Consider the following 20,607-nt stretch of genomic DNA (forward strand, 5'->3'; position numbering starts at 1 on the left):
ATATATATATATATATATATATATATATATAAAACAAAAGTGAAAAAGGCGCCACCAATAAGAAATCACCCTAAAAGTTGGAGGTGTACCGTAATAAGTGGTCTTAAACCACCTTTATGCAGCGTTTAGAGATCCCAATCCTCCTCGGTTCTGATATTTATTTCCCGGATGTAAAGGTCATTCAGATGTCCAATGCCTCAATTCTCATAATCGCCCAAATGCAAAAGATAAGAAGCAAAACAACCATAGTGTAATAAAGTTTAAAAAAACATTTATTTGATAGTATACAATTAAAGTAAATAGTTGCCCGTACCATAAAAAAAGGTTAAAACAGCTTATCTGATATCAAAGTATCTCAGTCCATCGGTCTGTCACTCAATGCGTTTCGTCCGTCGCTTACTGCAGGACTTCCTCAGGAGTGTATACAGCAAAGGCCCACAAGGACCTCTATTTATACCCCTCTTAAATGGGGAAGATTGCTTCAATTGCTCATGAGATTACCGGAAGTGACATCACTTCCGGTCCCGAGTGAAAACATACCAACCAACATACTACTAAATTTCCATTATTTATATGTTAAAAAAGCCCCCACAGCAGCGCATCGAGGTGCTGGCTGTTTGAAAATCACATTTGCTGAGAGGCGTCCCTGCTCCCGCTGTCTGCGAACGCCAGAAGTCGCGAGCAGGCCGGGCAGCACTTCTGTCCTCAGCTTCTCCAGCGTCAGGCGCTACCACAGAGCATGCGCAAGACCAGGCCGGTCACAATACCGCCCGTCCTCGCAGCTCTTGTGTGCGCCCGCTGTAAAAGATGTGATGATCATTTGTCCACGCACCACGGCGCCATTTTAAAGGAGCACATACACTTGTCTTAAAACATTTGTTTTCTTAATACAAATCCAAAGTTAATTTCATGTAAATGGGAAAGAAATAGAATTTATAGTATATAATCACTGTCATGCTCTTTTATGAGTAATAAATTAAGGATAGAAGGTATATTAATAGTAAGCATAATAAATAATGAATAAATATATGGAAAGGAGATTAGGGATTATGGATGTTAATTTGTAAAAAAAGTGATAATGCAGATTTCATTATTAATATAGATCATAAAATAAATTATATATATCAATTTGAACATATATATATATATATATATATATATATATATATATATATATATATATATATATATACACAGGAAAAAAGCATCCGGCACTCTGATTAAAGGGACAAACTGCCTGGGTGCCCTCCAAGTAATCATATACACAGAGTATCCTTCCCCACCTGTGGCTCAGGTGTTTTGCGGCGAAGGAACAGGCGGCACTCCAAGGACTTATGTAAAAGCTGGTTTAGTGTTCAAAACAGAGTGAAAAAAAGTAAACACAAAATACAGGTATCTTACAACGTTTCAAGGCATGGCAGCCTTTTCATCAGGTAAGTGAACCCTGGTGCCTTGAAACTCTGTTCTGCTTAGTGCAGCTATCTTCTGTTACTGTTGTGTGTTGGTTCGTTACCTCACCGCTATCTTGTTGTATATTCCTTTTCTCATGGTATGTCCATCTCATCGGGCACAGTTTTCCTAGACTGAGTCTGCTAGGAAGGGCATAGAGGGGAGGAGCCAGCACACACTAATGTTTTCTTAAAGTGCCAGGCTCCATTGGACCCAATCTATACCCCATGGTACTAAAGTACATTCCCAGTATCCACTATGGACTACGAGAAAAAGGAATTACCGGTAGGTATTAAATTCCTATTTTCTTTTATAAATGGGCATCAATTGTGAATTCTTCAACAGTTGAAGCTCAGGGTCTGTTGTAATAACAGGCCACAACTTTTTACCAGTCGTCATATTCTTACAGCTACTCAGAGGGTAGCTTTGCACAAATGGTACCTAATTTGGTAGCAGTCTTATCCTGTTTGGTCGCCTTTAGTATATCCTCTCTTGGGGTTGCAAGCTCCTGTTCTTTAATTGTTTTTAGTTGTGCCTCGTCATAGCCTCTACTGATGAACTCCATCATCATTTGGCCAATTCTTTGTTCTGCCATATAGTGCGTATGGCTCTTAGGAATTGGGACTTAGGAAGGCAACTGGTAACAAATTTTGGGTGCTGGCTGTCAGCCCTTAATAATGTATTTCGATCTGTGGGCTTTTTATACAGATCAGTGTATATAGCCATCAGTAAGGGAAATTTCAGCATCCAAGTAAGTAACATACTGATCACTGATGGTAAATGTAAATTTTATGTTTTCATCCAGTGTATTAATAACTTCAACAGCCTGTGTAAACTCCTCTGCTGACCCCGACCAGATTCAAAATAGATCATCTATGTATCTGATTAGGTATACCAACTTTGACTACATCATGGGATTTAGAATGGAAAGTTCTTTGTCAGTTTCAAACATTAAGATGTTAGCTAAAGATGGTCCGACACAAGAATCCATGGCACACCCCTGAAGTTGGATGTACCAATTATGGTCAAATAAAAAAAAGTTCCTTGTCAGAGTGAGGGTCAAAAGATTGCAGAAAAAGGTGATATCAGGGCCACAGTAGGATTGGTTACCCATCAGGAACCTACGGACCCCTCAACTCCCTGAAAGTGGGGAATGTTGGTATATAAGGAAACCACGTCCAATGTGCAAAGATGACAACCAGGAGGTAACTGAGGCAACAGTTTTACGTAAAGCCGTTTTTAAAACCTAATATATGGGAAGATATTCAGGAGGGGACTGTAGACACTGTCGAGACAATATGGGTAGAAATTGCATGCAGGGAAAAAGGAATAAAAAAGTTAGTATTGGGTGTATGCTATAGGCCGCCTGGTATCAACGCATCTGATGATGAATTGTTACTAAAGCAAATTGAAAGAGCAGCAGGAGTAGGAGACATAGTAGTGATGGGAGATTTTAACTATCCAGAGATAAACTGGAAAAACGACTTATGTGATACTGCTAGGGGCAATATGTTTTTAAACACACTTAATGATAACTACTTAGTCCAACTAATTGAGGAACCAACTAGGTACAATGCAATCTTAGACCTGGTATTAACAAATAATGGGGATTTGGTATCAGGTATTATAGTAGGGGAACCCATAGGAAACAGCGACCACAATATGGTCACATTCAATATCAGTTTCTATAAACAGCCCTATACTGGCTCAACTAGGACTTTAAACTTTAGCAAAGCAAATTTTGAAAAGATGAGAGTTTTTTTTCAGGGATATTGAATGGGAAGGTTTGTTTTTAGGAAAAAATACTACAGAGAAATGGGAGGTACTAAAATTCCTGCTAGCTAAAAATACACTCAAATGTATTCCTATGAGTAGCAAAAAAAGGAATAAAAATCATAAACCGATGTGGCTTAACAAAAAGATTAAGGAACTTATGGGCAAGAAAAGGCGAGCATTTAAAAAATACAAATCTGACGGGGAAGCAGAGTCATTTCAGCACTATAATGAATGTAACAAAATTTGCAAAAAGGAAATAAGAGTGGCTAAAGTAGAAACTGAAAAACTAGTAGCAAAGGAAAGCAAAGCGAATCCCAAAAAATTCTTTAAATACATTAATAGCAAGATATTAAAGAAGGAGAGTATAGGCCCTTTAAAAGACAAGTTGGGAGTCTTAAGCAAAAATGATAATGACATAGCGGACACACTAAATGAGTTTTTTTCAACAGTATTCACTAGAGAGGACCCAATTCAGGGACTGACACACAATCTCAATAATGAGAATATGACACTGATAGGTACTTATTTAAGCGAGGAAGTAGTCTGTGACCGATTAAAACATTTAAAGATTAATAAATCACCAGGGCCCGATGGCATTCATCCAAGGGTTCTAATGAAGCTTCACTCTGAACTGGCAAAACCGCTATCTTTGATCTTTAAGGATTCAGTTATATCAGGTATGGTTCCCAAAGACTGGCGTATAGCGGAAGTAGTGCCTATATTCAAAAAGGGAAGTAAAGCTGAACAAGGTAATTATAGACCAGTTAGTCTTACATCTATAGTGGGGAAAGTATTGGAAGGTATTCTAAGAGATAGTATTCAGAAGTTCATTGAAACCAATAAGGTCATTAAAAGGAATCAACATGGGTTTATGAAGGACAGATCCTGTCAAACCAACTTACTTGGCTTTTATGAAACAGTAAGCGCAAACCTAGATCAGGGTAAAGACGTGGATGTAATCTTTTTAGACTTTGCCAAAGCGTTCGATACTGTACCACACATGAGACTTATCTACAAGCTACAAGAATCAGGGCTAGGAAGCACAATATGCACTTGGGTTAAAAACTGGTTAGATAATAGGGAGCAGCGCGTTGTGGTTAATGGATCTTTTTCAACTTGGACTGAAGTGCTAAGTGGTGTGCCGCAAGGCTCAGTATTAGGACCGCTATTGTTCAATATTTTCATTAACGACCTAACAGAAGGTCTAGAGAGCATGGTGTCAATTTTTGCAGATGATACCAAATTGTGTAAGGCTATAAATACAGAGGAGGATGCCGAGTCTCTTCAGAACGACTTAGTTAAATTAGAAGCATGGGCAGCCAAATGGAGAATGCACTTCAACACAGACAAGTGTAAGGTAATGCACTGTGGTAACAAGAACAAACATTACACCTACCTACTAAATGGGGTAAAATTAGGGGATTCTGTACTGGAAAAGGACTTAGGTGTCCTCATAGATAGCAAGCTAAGCAGTAGTACCCAAAGTAGGACTGCAGCAAAGAAGGCTAATAAGATATTAGCATTCATAAAACGGGGTATTGATGCTAGGGACGAGAGTATTATACTCCCGTTATATAAATCACTAGTGAGGCCACACCTTGAATACTGTGTGCAATTCTGGGCACCGTACTACAAAAAGGATATCCTGGAGCTTGAAAAGGTACAGAGGAGGGCGACCAAACTAATTAAGGGCATGGAGACGATGGAATACAAGGAAAGGCTTGAAAGACTAGGCATGTTTACATTGGAAAAGCAGAGACTAAGAGGGGATATGATCAACATCTACAAATATATAAGGGGACAATACACAGAGCTTGCGCGGGACCTATTTTTGGTTAGATCAACACAGAGGACTTGTGGACACTCGCTCAGCTTAGAGGAGAGGAGATTCCGCACAATACGACGTAAAGGCTTTTTTACGGTAAGGACAATACGTGTTTGGAATTCCCTGCCCGAGGGAGTTGTAATGGCGGAATCTGTCAACACCTTTAAGAATGGGTTAGATAAATTCCTAATGGATAAGGATATCCAGGGGTATGGTGCATAGTCATGCATTATAGTTACTATAAATAGGGATAAAATGCAACGGCTGACAGCAGCATCAGTCAGAAATTTTAGTCAAATCATCATGCATAGGAGACCACAAATAGGTTGAACTCGATGGACAATTATCTTTTTTCAACCTCAGATACTATGTTACTATGTTACTATGTTACTATGTTAATGCTAATTTTCTTAGTAGAGTGGTAGAGTCCTTCAGATACGTCGGCTGGTCTGGGATGTGAACTTGTAAAAATCTCTAGAGATATTGTGAAATTGTGTAGTATAGCAAATCTCTTGCACATATAATTGGATGACCTGAGGGGTGGGTGGCATTTTTATGCAGTTTTGGTATACAGTACAAAACAGGGGATAATGGATAATTCTTAGTCAAAGCTTCTGATGTCTTCAATGTGATATACTGAAGAGAGACTGCTTCTCAAAGAAGAGTATCTATTTCCTTTTTTAGTTGTTGTAGAAGCTCATTCCTGTAATACTCCAAGTCCATAACTACCACGCCCCACCCTTATCGGCGGGGTGGATTATGATATCAGTATATTTCTTTAGATTGTTCAAAGCCATCCATTCCCCCTTAGTGAGGTTATTCCTTTGTTGTGTAGAATTCCTGCAATCCTCCATGATTCAAAGTTCTAGTAAACACTTTGATGGAATTATTAGTTGACACAGGGTCGAAACTCGAAAGTGGATTTTGGTTTAAATCTTTCAAGTTGTGATGCCGGGAGTTGCACAGGCTAATTGTCAAAGAATTCTTTTAATCGGACCGTCTAGAGAATTTGAGTAGGTCCACAGTCCATGAAAATTCATCAAACTCCATTGAAGGAATAAAGGATAAACCTTTATTAAGGACTGCAGTCTCATCTCTAGTTAATACTCTCTTAGAGAAGTTGAAAACTAAGTTGTTTTATTTCTTCTTTGATCCTCTTCCACTGGCCCCCTCGCCTGCTTTTTTTTGGGGGGGCCCCGCACTGCACGTGGGTACGAACCCCTAAAGGTGGTTTACCAGTGATTGCTGATGATTGGCCTTCACTCTCACTTTGTGAGGAGTGACTCCCAGTAGAGGTAACAGTATTGTATTCTCATCGTGGACGCCATTTGGACTGTTGATTAAACTTTGTAGAGATCCCTAGGATGTTAACCTATGGATAGACTTTTCCTTCCTGGTAGTTTCTTTGGACAGCGACAAATTTGTCCCATTTGAATTTTAACAGATCACGACGATATTTTTCTATTTGCTCCTCCATTTTGAACATCCAACTCATTTCCAAATAATTTTTCAGTATCTCTAACTGAGTTTCCGCAGAAGTTGCAATATCAGCTTTAACTTTGGTGAGTTCCCAGTTGGCTTCCTCAATAACTAATAATTTCTTTAGGATAGCCGCCCACCTACGGCAAAACTCAGGGTTATATTTGCCTATGGTCGTTGTGTTTTTTATCTGGGACCCTCTGGAAATCAGTTTTTTTCGGAAGTAATCACTTAAAGTAGTGCCGTGTAGAAAAATAATCAGTTTCACTCCTCTTTTACTTAATTAATAATTGGTCATTGGAAATAGTGCCTCCAGTCATGTCTGAGACTTCAGGGAACAGAATAGCCTCAGCTTCTATATCCAAAAATGAAAACATTTCACCCAGCGGTAACTGAATATCCCTGTAACCACTGGCACCAAACAGTACATCTACCAAGAGGTTAAAAAAATAGAAAAACAAGAAAAATCCAAAGAGGCAGAAAAGTCCTTATCCGGTATTCATAAATGGGAAGATGGGTATCCGTCTTTAGCAAAAACACACAATACACAATCCCCACTGTTATATATAGGAAGGAGACTGGCACTCCAAATTTACAAACGTAAAGTCCTTGTGGACTTATGTACATTGGCAAGACTATTTGACAGTTTCGAGAAAGGATGGCTCTTCATAGACAAGCAATATAGGCTGCATTACCAAGGAACAGCCTGTCGCCAACATTTTAGGGAGGCCAAACACCCATTGGCCAGTTTACGTCACAAAATTATTGATCATGTACCACTAAATATTCGTGGTGGCGACCGCAGCACTCGACTTTTACAAATAGAGGCCCATTGGATCTATGAACTGCGCACAGTGTCACCATTTGGCTTAAACGAATCGACTAACCTGGGATGTTTTATAGAATAATTATTATAATTTATTAATTATTGAGTTCACTAATTAAGTGATATATAATAGCTATTGTGTCATTACCTTACTGTCTGTATTCTCTCCATAGACATTAAAATTCCTCTATTAGTTCCCTACTATTATGTTATTAATATCATGCCGATGGAAAACTCTTCATTAACAATAGCATCGTGAATTCGGTCTACACTTATCTACTTAATATATTTTTTGTAATTATCTTGAGTTATTTGCTCTGCCTCTCCATATATACATTGATATTCATTGTGGACTTATTTATGGCTTGCAGTACAGTGTTATATCTTTTCAAATGGACATGTCCTCTGTCCGTTTTTGTCTAGCCTGCTAGGTGTTGTATGTAGTTCCTAAGGCAGCGATCGCCAACCCGCGGCTCTTTCATCCACCGCATGTGGCTTGCCCGGCTCCTGGCCACCGCTACCCCCAGCCCCAGACGCACGCACGCCTCTCCGGCGGAGGTGTCTCGCTTCAATTCAGCGCCGGTCTGTGAGCCAATCAGAGCTTTCGGACCGGCAGCTAAAGCTTCTGATTGGCTGCCGGACTGCGAGCTTTGATTGACTGACGGACCGGCGCCTAATTCAAGATAGACACCACCGCCGGAGAGAGCAGAAGCAGCAGCAGCGCGGTGAACGGGGAGGGGAGTGGAGGTGAGCGGAACGGAAGGGAGCAGGCGGCTGGTGAGCACTGTAGGGACATGTATATCTGTACTGGGAGCATAGCAGGCACTGGGGGCGTATCTGGCACTGGGGGCATAGCAGGCATTGGGGGCATAGGAGGCACTGGGGGCATAGCAGGCACTGTGGGGCCATGTGTATCTGCACTGAGGGCATATCTGGCATTGAGGCATAGCAGGCACTGTGGGGATATGTGTATCTGGCACTGGGTGCATAGCAGGCACTGTGGGGACATGTGTATCTGCACTGGGGGCATAGCAGGCACTGTGGGGACATGTGTATCTGCACTGGGGGCATAGCAGGCACTGTGGGGACATGTGTATCTGCACTGGGGGCATAGCAGGCACTGTGGGGACATGTGTATCTGCACTGGGGGCATAGCAGGCACTGTGGGGACATGTGTATCTGCACTGGGGGCATAGCAGGCACTGGGGGCATATCTGGCACTGGGGACATAGCAGGCACTGAAAGCATATCTGGCACTGGGGGCATAGTAGGCACTGTGGGGACATGTGTATCTGCACTGGGGGCATATCTGGCACTGGGGCATAGTAGGCACTGGGAGCATAGCAGGCACTGTGGGGACATGTGTATCTGGCACTGGGGGCATAGCAGGCACTGTGATGACATGTGCTTCTGCACTGGGAGCATATCTGGCACTGTGGGGACATGTGTATCTGGCACTGTGGGGACATGTGTATCTGGCACTGTGGGGAATAGCTGGCACTGTGGGGACATGTGTATCCGGCACTGTGGGGGCATATATTTATCTGGCACTGTGGGGGCATATATGTATCTGGCACTGTGGGGGCATATACAGATGTGTCCACTATTACCTTTCTGAAAAAAGTATCATGGCCTGCCGTTCATGGCACGAGATAAGATTTCCTCTTAAGATATAGACGGCAAGCCATGTGTATCTCCTCTGAAATATAGTGCAGTACCACTTTTCAGACAGCAGGTGGCATTTTCAGAAACTGAGCAAGCAGAAAGTCTGATAAAGAGATTCTAGAGGGAGTAGTTCAGACCTGATTCTAGCAGCATTTTATTTGCAAATGGGCAAAACCATGGGGGTCATTCCGAAATGATCGCACGCTAGGTTGTTTTACAGCGGTGCGATCAGGTCGAAACTGCACATGCGTATGCACCTCAATGCGCATGTGCGTCGTACGGGTACAAAGCGGATCATTGCTGAGCAATGGATTTAACGAAGAATCGATTCGCACAGCAGATCGCAAGGAGATTGACAGGAAGAGGGCATTTGTGGGTGGCAACTGAACGCTTTCTGGGAGTGTTTGGAAAAACGCAGGCGTGTCCAAGCGTTTGCAGGGCAGGTGTCTGACGTCAATTCCGGACACGAACAGGCTAAAGTGTTTGCCCCGAATTTACATCAGACACCCACCCTGCAAACGCATTGACACACCTGCGTTTTTCCAAACACTCCCAGAAAATGGTCAGTTGACATCCACAAATGTTTTCTTCCAGTCAATCTCCTTGCGATTGTCTGTGCGAATGGATTATTCATTAAATCCATTGCTCAGCAACGATCCACTTTGTACCTGTGCGACGCGCCTGCGTATTGCGGGGCACACACATGCGCAGTTATGTCCTGATCGCAGCTCAGCAAAACAACCTAGCGTGCAATCAGGCCTGCATGACCCCCATGGTTTTGCCCATCTGCTAACAAAATTGCAGCTATGGGGTGTCATTCCGAGTTGATCGTAGCCCTGCAAAATTTTGCAGGGCTACGATCAGGAACAGAGACATGCGGGGGATGCCCAGCACAGGGCCAGTCCGCCCCGCAGGTCAGTTACGCCCCCCCCTGCAGAAGTGCAAAAGTATTGCACAGCGGAGATGCTTTTGTACTTCAGGAGTAGCTCCCGGCCAGCGCAGCTTTAGCGTGCTGGCCGGGAGCTACTCATTACTACACGGCCCGCAGCAGCTGGTCAGCAGCAGCGATCGGGTCAGAATGACCCCCATGAGCCGTATGTGCAGGGCAATTTATCCATCATGCACACGGGAATATCAGCTGCAGCAGCTAATTGTGAAGTATTAATATTTTTCAAATACATCTCTCATACTAACTTCCAACATGTACCTGGCTCAATGTTGCCTATATGTTTAAAAAAATCTTTTTCCTTGTGATTGATAATGTGCTGATGAAGAGTTCATACAAACTCCACACAGAGATTCAATATAGAAATTATGATACTAACTAAAAGGCACTATTGATACTTGTCAATTTTTGCAATTGTTTGGTGGTTAAGGTGTGAGTAGAGAGAATTTTTGGTATTTCAATACCACATATATTTCACTGGGATCCGGTCTGAAGATCGACAGTGTCTGCCATACAAGTGGGTGCTGCGTCTGTCTGCCACAAATCGGTCCAGCGCTGAGGCTGTGTTGCCATAATAAGTCACTGGGTGCTCTGTGTGCCATACACGTGGGTGCTGCACCTGTCTGCCACAAATCGGTCCAGCGCTGAGGCTGTGTTGCCATAATAAGTCACTGGGTGCTCTGTCTGCCATACAAGTGGGTGCTGTGCCTGTCTGCCACAAATCAGTCCTGTGCTTGGGCTGTGCTCCATAATAAGTCACTGGGTGCTCTGTCTGCCATACAAGTGGGTGCTGTGCCTGTCTGCCACAAATCAGTCCTGTGCTTGGGCTGTGCTCCATAATAAATCACTGGGTGCTCTGTCTGCCATACAAGTGGGTGCTGTGCCTGTCTGCCACAAATCAGTCCTGTGCTTGGGCTGTGCTCCATAATAAATCACTGGGTGCTCTGTCTGCCATACAAGTGGGTGCTGTGCCTGTCTGCCACAAATCAGTCCTGTGCTTGGGCTGTGCTCCATAATAAATCACTGGGTGCTCTGTCTGCCATACAAGTGGGTGCTGTGCCTGTCTGCCACAAATCAGTCCAGTGCTTGGGCTGTGCTCCATAATAAGTCACTGGGTGCTCTGCCTGCCATACAAGTGGGTGAAGAAACATGAGACCCAGGGCCTGATCAGCCATAAGGCTGCAGCCTGGATAGCTGAGTCCTGGGGGGGCGCAGCACTGGCACAATAGATGCTTAGGCTCTACCTACTACTGGAAGCTGCAGATTCCATGCAGATCGCATTGGAAGACGGCCCTTATAGGAGACAGATGCCAGGGGTATTACTAGACCATTACCCAGCGCTACCCAGAATGAGCATGTAACCCCCTGGCTCTAAGCATATAACCCCTATGGCAAAAAGCATATGTAACCCCTGGCAACGAGCATGTAACCCCTGGCCACGAGCATGTGACCGGGTCAGACTTCCGGTCAGCAGAGTCAAGGATGCCGGTGGCTTCTCCTCCCACCTCTAGCCACCAACAGCACCGTGGGCAGCTACATGGACATCTGTATGTGCAGGGCAATTTATCCATCAGGCACACGGGAATATCAGCAGTGGCAGCTAATTGTGAAGTATTAATATATCTCCAATACATGTGGGAGTGCCAGTAGTGTCCTCGGTGCAGAGGTGTAGGTGGTGTAATCAGTGCAGGAGGGCTGGCAGTATCCCCAGTGCAGGAGTGTCAGTAGTGCGGGAGATGTCCTCCTTGCACTTGGTTGATGGTACAGTGGACACTTCTGGCACTCCCGCACTGCCAGCACCCCACTGCCCTCTTTTTTGGAGGCACAAGTATTATTTATATATTTTTAAAAAGATTATTATTATATATATATATATTTTTTTTAATGGGATGGGGAAAAAAAAACCCAAAAATTGCGTGGGGTCCCCCCTCCAAAGCATAACCAGCCTCGGGCTCTTCGAGCCAGTCCTGGTTCTAAAAATCCAGGGGGAAAATGGACAGGGCATCCCCTGTATTTTTAAAACCAGCACCGGGCTCTGTGCCTGGTGCTGGTGCAAAAAATACGGGGGACAAAAAGAGTAGGGGTCCCCCGTATTTTTTACACCAGCATCGGGCTCCACTAGCTGGACAGATAATGCCACAGCCAGGGGTCACTTTTATACAGTGCCCTGCGGCCATGGCATTAAATATCCAACTAGTCACCCCTGGCCAGGGTACCCTGGGGGAGTGGGGACCCCTTCAATCAAGGGGTCCACCCCCCAGCCACCCAAGGGCCAGGGGTGAAGCCCGAGGCTGTCCCCCCATCCAAAGGCTGCGGATGGGGGGCTGATAGCCTTGAGAAAATTGAAAGAATATTGTTTTTTCCAGTAGTACTACAAGTCCCAGCAAGCCTCCCCCGCAAGCTGGTACTTGGAGAACCACAAGTACCAGCATGCGGGAGAAAAACGTGCCCGCTGGTACCTGTAGTTCTAATGGAAAAAAAATACCCAAATAAAAACAGGAGACACACACCGTGACAGTAAAACTTTATTTCACACATGTCGACACACACATACTTACCTATGTTGACAGTGGCGTAACTAGAAATTTATCTCCCCCAAGCCAAAAACTTCTTCGGCGCCCCCCCCCCCCCCATCCCCCATAATTGGGAGGAATAAAGGGGTAAATATGCGCGCGCCAGCAAAAAAGGGGGCGTGGATTCGTTGGGATGGGCGTGGTTTCGTTGGAATGGGCGTGGCATTGCAGGAAAAGACTACCTTATACCCCAGTTTTGCAACCTGCACGCCCAGACGTTGGCCACCACAGGAAAGAAAAATAATCCTGATTCATGCCCCTTACATTATTTGTAATTTTTCCTCCTTATAGTAATGCCCAGTATACATTATGCCACATACTGCAATGGCCCTTAGACAGTATGCCACACACAATAATGCACATGACACAGTATGTACACACCATAATGCCCCTGACACATTATGCCACACACCGTAATGCCTGTGACACATTATGACAGGAATCGCAATGCCCGTTATACATTATGCTACACACTGCACTGCCCCTGATACATTATAGCACATACAATGTCTGTGACACATTATGACACACACTGCAATGTCCGTGATACATTATACCACACACTGCAATGCCCGATACATTATAGCACATACAATGCCTGTGACACATTATGCCACACACTGCAATGACCTTGAGACATTATACCACAATGCCCGTGATATAGTATACCATACACCGTAATGCCTGTGACACATCGCAATGCCCGTTATACCCTATGCCACACACCGCAATGTCCGTTATATATTATGCCACACTGCAATGACCCTGAGACATTATACCACATACCACAATGCCCGTGATATAGTATACCACACACCGTAATGCCTGACACATTATGACACACACCGCAATGTCCGTGATACATTATGCCACACACTGCAATGACCCTGAGACATTATACCACATATCACAATGCCCGCGTTATAATATACCATACACCGTAATGCCTGTGACACATTATGACACACCGCAATGTCCGTGATACATTATGCCACACACCGTAATGCCCATTACACATTAAGTCCTACAGTAAGGCTTCTAATTACTTTTCAATTACCTGCTCATTGTCAGGGGTTTCATGCACTGGGTGTCATGCTCGTTGCCAGGGGTTTTATGCTCTTGGTTCCATGCACGGTGCCAGGGGTTTTCATGCTCAGGGTGTCATGCTCGTTGCCAGGGGTTTCATGCACTGGGTGTCATGCTCGTTGCCAGGGGTTTCATGCACTGGGTGTCATGCTTGTTGCCAGGGGTTTCATGCACTGGGTGTCATGCTCGTTGCTAGGAGGTAGTCCTTGTTGCTAGGGCTGTGCTCCCAGTGCCACATATGTCTCCAGTGCCAGATATTCCCCCACGGTGCCAGGTACTCACATGCCCCCAGTGCCAAATATAGCCCCCCCCCATGTGCCAGGTACACATATACCTCCCCAGTGCCACATTATCCCCAGTGCCAGATATTCCCCCACAGTGCCACATTTGCCCCCAGTGCCAAAATATGCCCCAGTGCCACATATTGCCCCCCCCCAGTGCCACATATGCCCCAGTGCCAGATATCCCCCCCGTGCCACATATGCCCCAGTTCCAGATATTCCCCCCCAGTGCCACATATGCCCCGTGCCAGATATTCCCCCCCAGTGCCACATATTGCCCCCCCCAGTGCCACATATGCCCCAGTGCCAGATATCCCCCCCCGTGCCACATATGCCCCAGTTCCAGATATTCCCCCCCAGTGCCACATATGCCCCGTGCCAGATATTCCCCCCCAGTGCCACATATTGCCCCCCCCAGTGCCACATATGCCCCAGTGCCAGATATTCCCCCCAGTGCCATAAATGTCCCCAGTGCCAGATATTCTCTCCCCCCCCTCCCTGCCAAATATGCCCCCAGTGCCAGATATTCCCCCCAGTGCCATAAATGTCCCCAGTGCCAGATATTCCCCCCAGTGCCATAAATGTCCCCAGTGCCAGATATTCCCCCATTGCCAGATATGCCCCCTCAGTGCCAGTTATGCCCCCTCAGTGCGTCGTTCCCCCCCCCTTCCTCCTCCGCCGCCGCAGCCGCCGCCGCTCCCCTGCTGTTAGGAGGGACACAGAGGGCACAGTGCGCGCCTCTCCTGTGTCTCCGGCGGCCGCGGGTCATTGTAATAAAGGAAGTGCTCACGAACGGCACTTCCTTTATGAGACCCGCGGCCGCCGGAGACCCAGGAGGGACACAGGAGAGGCGCGCACTGTGCCCTCTGTGTCCCTCCTAACAGCAGGGAGGAAACGAGACCGCAGACTGACATGCGGACGCTCGTCCGCATGTCAGTCTGCACTAAATCAGTGGCGCCCCCGCAGCCCCTCGCCCCCCAAGCCACCGCGAGGGCTGCGGGGGCAGTAGTTACGCCACTGTATGTTGACTGTTTTCTGCCCAGCGATATCGGTGATCACACGGGCTCAGCAAGATCACTCAGCACACAGAGCTGCACCAGCGATGTGTGCTGAGCGATCTGTCACTGCCCGTGTTTGCAATAGAGAAAACATGGGTGATGACTAGATCTTTCAAGCATGCAGGGACGCACATCACTATCGCTATAGTCCATACACACATAGAGATTTGTGCTGTATTTCTAAGTGACTCAGCAAATCAATTAGAAAAGCAGCCCAAATCGCTATGTGTGTGTGATCGTATTCAGGTCATTCTGATGTACAGTATTGCCAGCTTTAGAGTCCAGTTCTTAATTGTGTAGGTGTGAAAATCTCAGTGTGAGAGGCCTTTGAAGTAGATTCCTTGGGGAATAGAGTTACAGCACAGTAACGTGTATTCTGGGTGGGGGAAGGGCTGCTGTCCTGGAATTTGAAATAAACAGTGAACTTTTAGCAATTCAGAGCCTCAGTTTATTAATGCAAAAATTGGGGTTATTTGTTACTCAGAGCACAGAGGTGAATGAAGTCTAAAGTGACATTAAAGAATAAGTTAATTAAAACCTAATAGTGCTACAAGGTAATGGAACATATTATAAGACTTTGCAATGATAAAATAATTCCAACTAAATAGTATAAATATACTGTAAGTTAGACAAAACTGAATGCAATCACTTGGATGCTTTGTACAATCCATACACAATTACAAAATACAGTGTTGCAGAGGTGACTACTTTTTTTTTTTAAACAATTTTCAAGATTGCATAACAAATGTAATACTAGGGTGAAGTACATGTTACAGATAAAATATAACAAATTAATTAATTTAAGCAGGTAGTCTAATTTTGATATTTCAAGCATTTGCAGAAAGGATGAGTACGATAGGTAAAGGGCCCTTTATGCAAATTCTATGCATTATTCGTTTGCGTACTGTCTTTTTTGATGTGTCGACATATGGCCTGTCGACCAATATTGGTCGACCTAATGACTGTTGACCTTCTTTTTGTCGACAATATGATCCATTCCAATTACATGCAGCTGGCTTGTCCATTTCTTTCTATAATCACTGGCAGCACAGAAAATAAATGGTCTACATAATTATTACAGGTCTCCAATGTAAGTACGTTTTTCCAAAATGTATTGATGCCATCAATCAGTTGCTCTTTTGTCCTTGGCTTACATTGAGAACGAATATAACTTTTCATTTGAGACCACACTAGCTCGATAGGATTCATGTCCGGTGATCTGTGAAAAGTCAATAAAGGGAGAGAATTTAAATATGGAATATTTGGCATTTCATGCTTTACAGGAAGCATCAGTCTACAGGGCAAAACTGTACTTACTCTGGTGGTGTGCGTTACCAAATGATGCCTTTTTCCTCTATGAATTTGGCCGAAGCACTATGTTTTGGATCATTGTCCTGGAACATTCGATGTCCAGATGACCAATACTTTCTTACATACGGCACTAAAGTATCATTAATGATCATGGACTGGAAGAATGTTTTATCCATGATACCTGACGTAGAACAATAAAAAAAACAGGATTTTATATACCTACCAGTAAATCCTTTTCTCGTAGTCCATAGACTTACAGTAGTCACTGGACAGTAGTTCTAAATAGAAAATATTGAAAAACAACATAGTAATGTACATTACTACTGTACTTTATATGTACCTTCAAAAATTAAAATTGGTCCTGGGCCTCTGCGGGAGATACCACCCCACACATGTACTTTTAATGGGTGCTTTGGAGATGGCTTAAATGATAAATGGCCACGTTTGCGGAAGGACCTCCTTGCAAACCTCTCAAGTGCTACAGAAGTTTCATCTGTAAATATGACATTGTCAAAATTTTCTCCAATAGCAATCCATTGACGAGCCTGTTGAACTCTCTTTTCCTTGTTAACATCTCTAATCATGTGAGTCATCCTGTGAAAGGAATGTAAAATGGGATACAGTTTACAGTGGGAATAGGATAATTGAGCGTCCAAACTAAGATAATGTTAAAGAAAAATCAGATGCTGATTTCAGAGATGTAATTAGTTTACCGCACTGTATACAAACTGTATAGAAATTGTATTATAATTGTAATTGAAATTTCAATTTACTGTACAGTACCTAGCACCGGCATAAGTCCAACCAAGTTGCCTCCGCATTCTTTTTATGCTACTACAGGAGATGTCAAGGCCATACTCAGCTTGCAGAATACGACGGAGTTCTATGGCAGTAAGCTCATCATTATCAGCAGTCAGCTCATCTACTATTTTCTTGACTCTCCTAAAGTACAGTCGATGAAAAATTAGAGATTATAATCAAAATGTAAAGTACTATCTATAGTATATCTATGCTATATCAGCAAGAATACAGTATTGTCAAAGAGTTTAAATAAAAACAAATGACAAGGGTGTATCGTACTGTATGTGTATCGGCAGAGCCGGATTAAGACCATGGGGGGCCTGTGGCTCTTAATACTGTGGAGCCTCTAATAAAAAGAAGGCAGCTGAATATATATATATATATATATATATATGCAGCAGCTTAATGTGCTCCCCAAGCAGCACACGGCGGACCTCCTGACCTGCCCTGCACTACCGTCCCCACTGCAGCAGTGGCCACACAGACAGGACAGCTGAGCTGAGCGACGGCTCAGCTGTCCAATAATGTATGAATGAAGTAGCCAGTCATTGGATGGGCACGCAGGCTGCAGGGACTGGCTGCTTCATTCATATATTATTGGACAGCTGAGCTGTCGCTCAGCTCAGCTGTCCTACCTGTGCGGCCGCCTATGCAGCGAGGACGTGAGCCGGGAGCCCAGCACCGCAGATTGGATCGGAAGAGAGATCCGATCTGTGGTGTGGCAGGGGGCCCTTTGGAAAGGGGGGCCCGGGGTACGTACTCCCCCCCCCCCCCCCCCCTTTAATCTAGCTCTGTGTATCGGTGCTCTCTCCTCCAGCGATTTTGAGCTGAAAGCAGCTCCCTTTTGGTTGTTTGAGCTGCTTTTGTGAATAATGTTGAAAAGCATACCATATAGATGCCTCTGTTGAAGTCACAGTATTTGCGGTCATCCTCCTGGCTAATGCTCCTACCGGTAGCCTTTTAGTTGGAGTGGACATCTTATTCGCTTTAACCGCAATGTGACCGCTTGTCCTCCCGGCCGGTACTTTCACTCCTGGCCTTATCCGGAGTCAATGGGCAGATGGTTACACAGCCATTTCCCTGCTTTGGGGATGTGATTCAGCCAGCCAGCTGATGGATAATGATCCGCTGCAGTCTGTGTATGGAGATGGTGACAGACGCGTTTCCCAGCCTACTCAATAGCATCGGCCGCTTCCTCAAATTTTTTATTTTTTATGTGATGCCGGCCGGCACTAAGTATAATTGTGAAAAGGAATATTGATAGAAATAAAAATATTTTTTAAATATCCACAACAGATGTGTATAGCGCTCTCTCGATTGTTTTTTTCTCTAATTCAGATCTATTCACTTGCTAGCTATTTTTTGCAGCGCTGCGAACAGATAGACGCCACCTATAGGGGAGTGTACTTTAGCTTTGCAAGTGTGCGAACGCGTGTGCATCCGCCCTGTACAAAAACAGCTTGTGCAGTTTCTGAGTTGCTCTGACCTAACTCAGCCGCAGCGATCCCTTCAGCCTATTCAAGCCCGGAATTGACATCAGACACCCACCCTGCAAATGCCTCAACACGCCTGCGTTTTTCCAGACACTCCCAGAAAATGGTCAGTTGACACCCACAATCGCGCTCTTCCTATCAATCTCTTTGCGATCGGCTGTGCGAATGGATTCTTCGCTAGAACCAGTGCACAGCAACGATCCGCTTTGTACCCATACGACGTGCCTGGAAAAATTGACTACTGGGACCTACACACGTAGCGATTTAGGCTGCTTTTCTAAGTGATTTGAGTGAATCGCTTAGAAATTCAGCACAAATTGCTCTGTGCGTGGACTATAGCAATAGTGATGCGCATCCCCGCGCTTCACTATCGCCCATCTAGTTAGTTCAAGCATGTGTGAAAGATCTAGTCATCTCCCGTGTTTTCTCTATTGAGAACTCGTGCAGTGACAGATCGCTCAGCACACATTGTTGGTGCAGCGCTGTGTGCTGAGCGATCTGAGCAATCTAATACCCCGTGTGTAGGCCCCATTATTCAGCAGCAGAAAAGAAAAGTATAATATATCCATTGGATTAAAGAGAAGCAATAGGTTATAGCAATACAGTAACTGAGACAATTTAGGCTTTGTTCATGAACCCATAATAATCTCTGGATTACATAGTGAATTGAGAAAAAAATAACTGCGTTCTCTCCCTCTTTCATCATCAAATGCTGTTCATACTTATAGTAGGTAGGGATGAGCGGGCTCAGATCTACAAGATCCGAGCCCATCCGAACTTCCCGATCCGAGCCGGGATCAGAGTCCGGCTCGGGTTTTCCTTCCAGACTCAGATCCCGGAACAAGTCAAAACGTCATCATCCCGCTGTCGGATTCTCGCGAGATCTGGACTATATGCTATTCCACACTTCTTGCTGCAATTATCACTCCAGCATTGCAGAGGGAGCAGGACGGACATGTCTGTTGTCTGTCTGTGGGAGGGTGGCGGGAAGGGTGGCGTGGGGTGGGTGCTGGTTCTGCTGTCGGTGCTGTTGTCCTGTGCTGTAACAAATCAGTCCAGTGCTTGGGCTATGCTGCCATAATAAGTCACTGGGTGCTCTGTCTGCCATACAAGTGGGGGCTGCATCTGTCTGCCATAAATCAGTCCAGTGCTGTGGCTGTGCTCCATAATAAGTCACTGGGTGCTCTGTGTGCCATACACATGGGTGCTGTGTCTGTCTGCCACAAATCAGTCCAGTGCTGGGGCTATGCTGCCATAATAAGTCACTGAGTGCTCTGTCTGCCATACAAGTGGGGGCTGCGTCTGTCTGCATAAATCAGTCCAGTGCTGTAGCTGTGCTCGATAATAAGTCACTCAGTGCTCTGTCTGCCATACAAGCGGGTGAAGAAACATGAGACCCAGGGCCTGATCAGCCTGGATGTCTGAGTCCTGGGGGGGGCGCAGCACCGGCACAATAGATGCTTAGGCTCTACCTACTACTGGAAGCTGCAGATTCCATGCAGACAGCATGGAAGATGGCCCTTTAAAAATGGCAGCTGCCTTCTAGGAAACATATACTAGAGGTATTACTAGACCATTACCCAGCGCTACCCGGAATGAGCATGTAACCCCCTGGCACTGAGCATGTAACCCCTATAGCAACAAGCATATGTAACCCCTGGCAACGAGCATGTAACCCCTGGCAATGAGCATGTGACCGGGTCCAACTTCCGGTCAGCAGAATCACGGATGCCGGCAGAGTGCTGGCAGTATCCCCAGTGCAGTTGTGCCGGCGGTATCCTCAGTGCAGGAGTGTCGGCAGCCCCCGCACCCCACCCGCGATCGCGGCACCCCCGCACCCCAACCGCGATTGCTGCACCCCCCGCACCCCACCCATGATCGCGGTACCCCCGCACCCCACCCACGATCGCGGCACCCCCCGCATATCACCCGCGATCGCAGCACCCCCCGCATATCACCCACGATCGCGGCACCCCCCGCATATCACCCACGATCGCAGCACCTCTGCTCCCCTCCTGCAGTCACTGCCCCCCCAAGA

At 45.3% G+C, this 20,607-nt stretch overlaps 1 long non-coding RNA gene across 1 annotated transcript; it reads right to left on the reverse strand.

Annotated features, from left to right (window-relative positions):
• Nucleotides 1–16,033: 16,033 nt before the first annotated feature.
• Nucleotides 16,034–16,704, reverse strand: LOC134935485 (uncharacterized). Its single transcript, XR_010180176.1, has 3 exons — nucleotides 16,616–16,704; nucleotides 16,282–16,456; nucleotides 16,034–16,183 (listed from the first exon to the last, which is right to left on the reverse strand). It is a non-coding gene; the product is annotated as an uncharacterized LOC134935485 (long non-coding RNA).
• Between the last annotated feature and the right edge of the window lie 3,903 nt (nucleotides 16,705–20,607).

The sequence above is a fragment of the Pseudophryne corroboree genome, chromosome 6 (genome assembly GCF_028390025.1).
Source record: "Pseudophryne corroboree isolate aPseCor3 chromosome 6, aPseCor3.hap2, whole genome shotgun sequence".
Taxonomy (NCBI): domain Eukaryota; kingdom Metazoa; phylum Chordata; class Amphibia; order Anura; family Myobatrachidae; genus Pseudophryne; species Pseudophryne corroboree.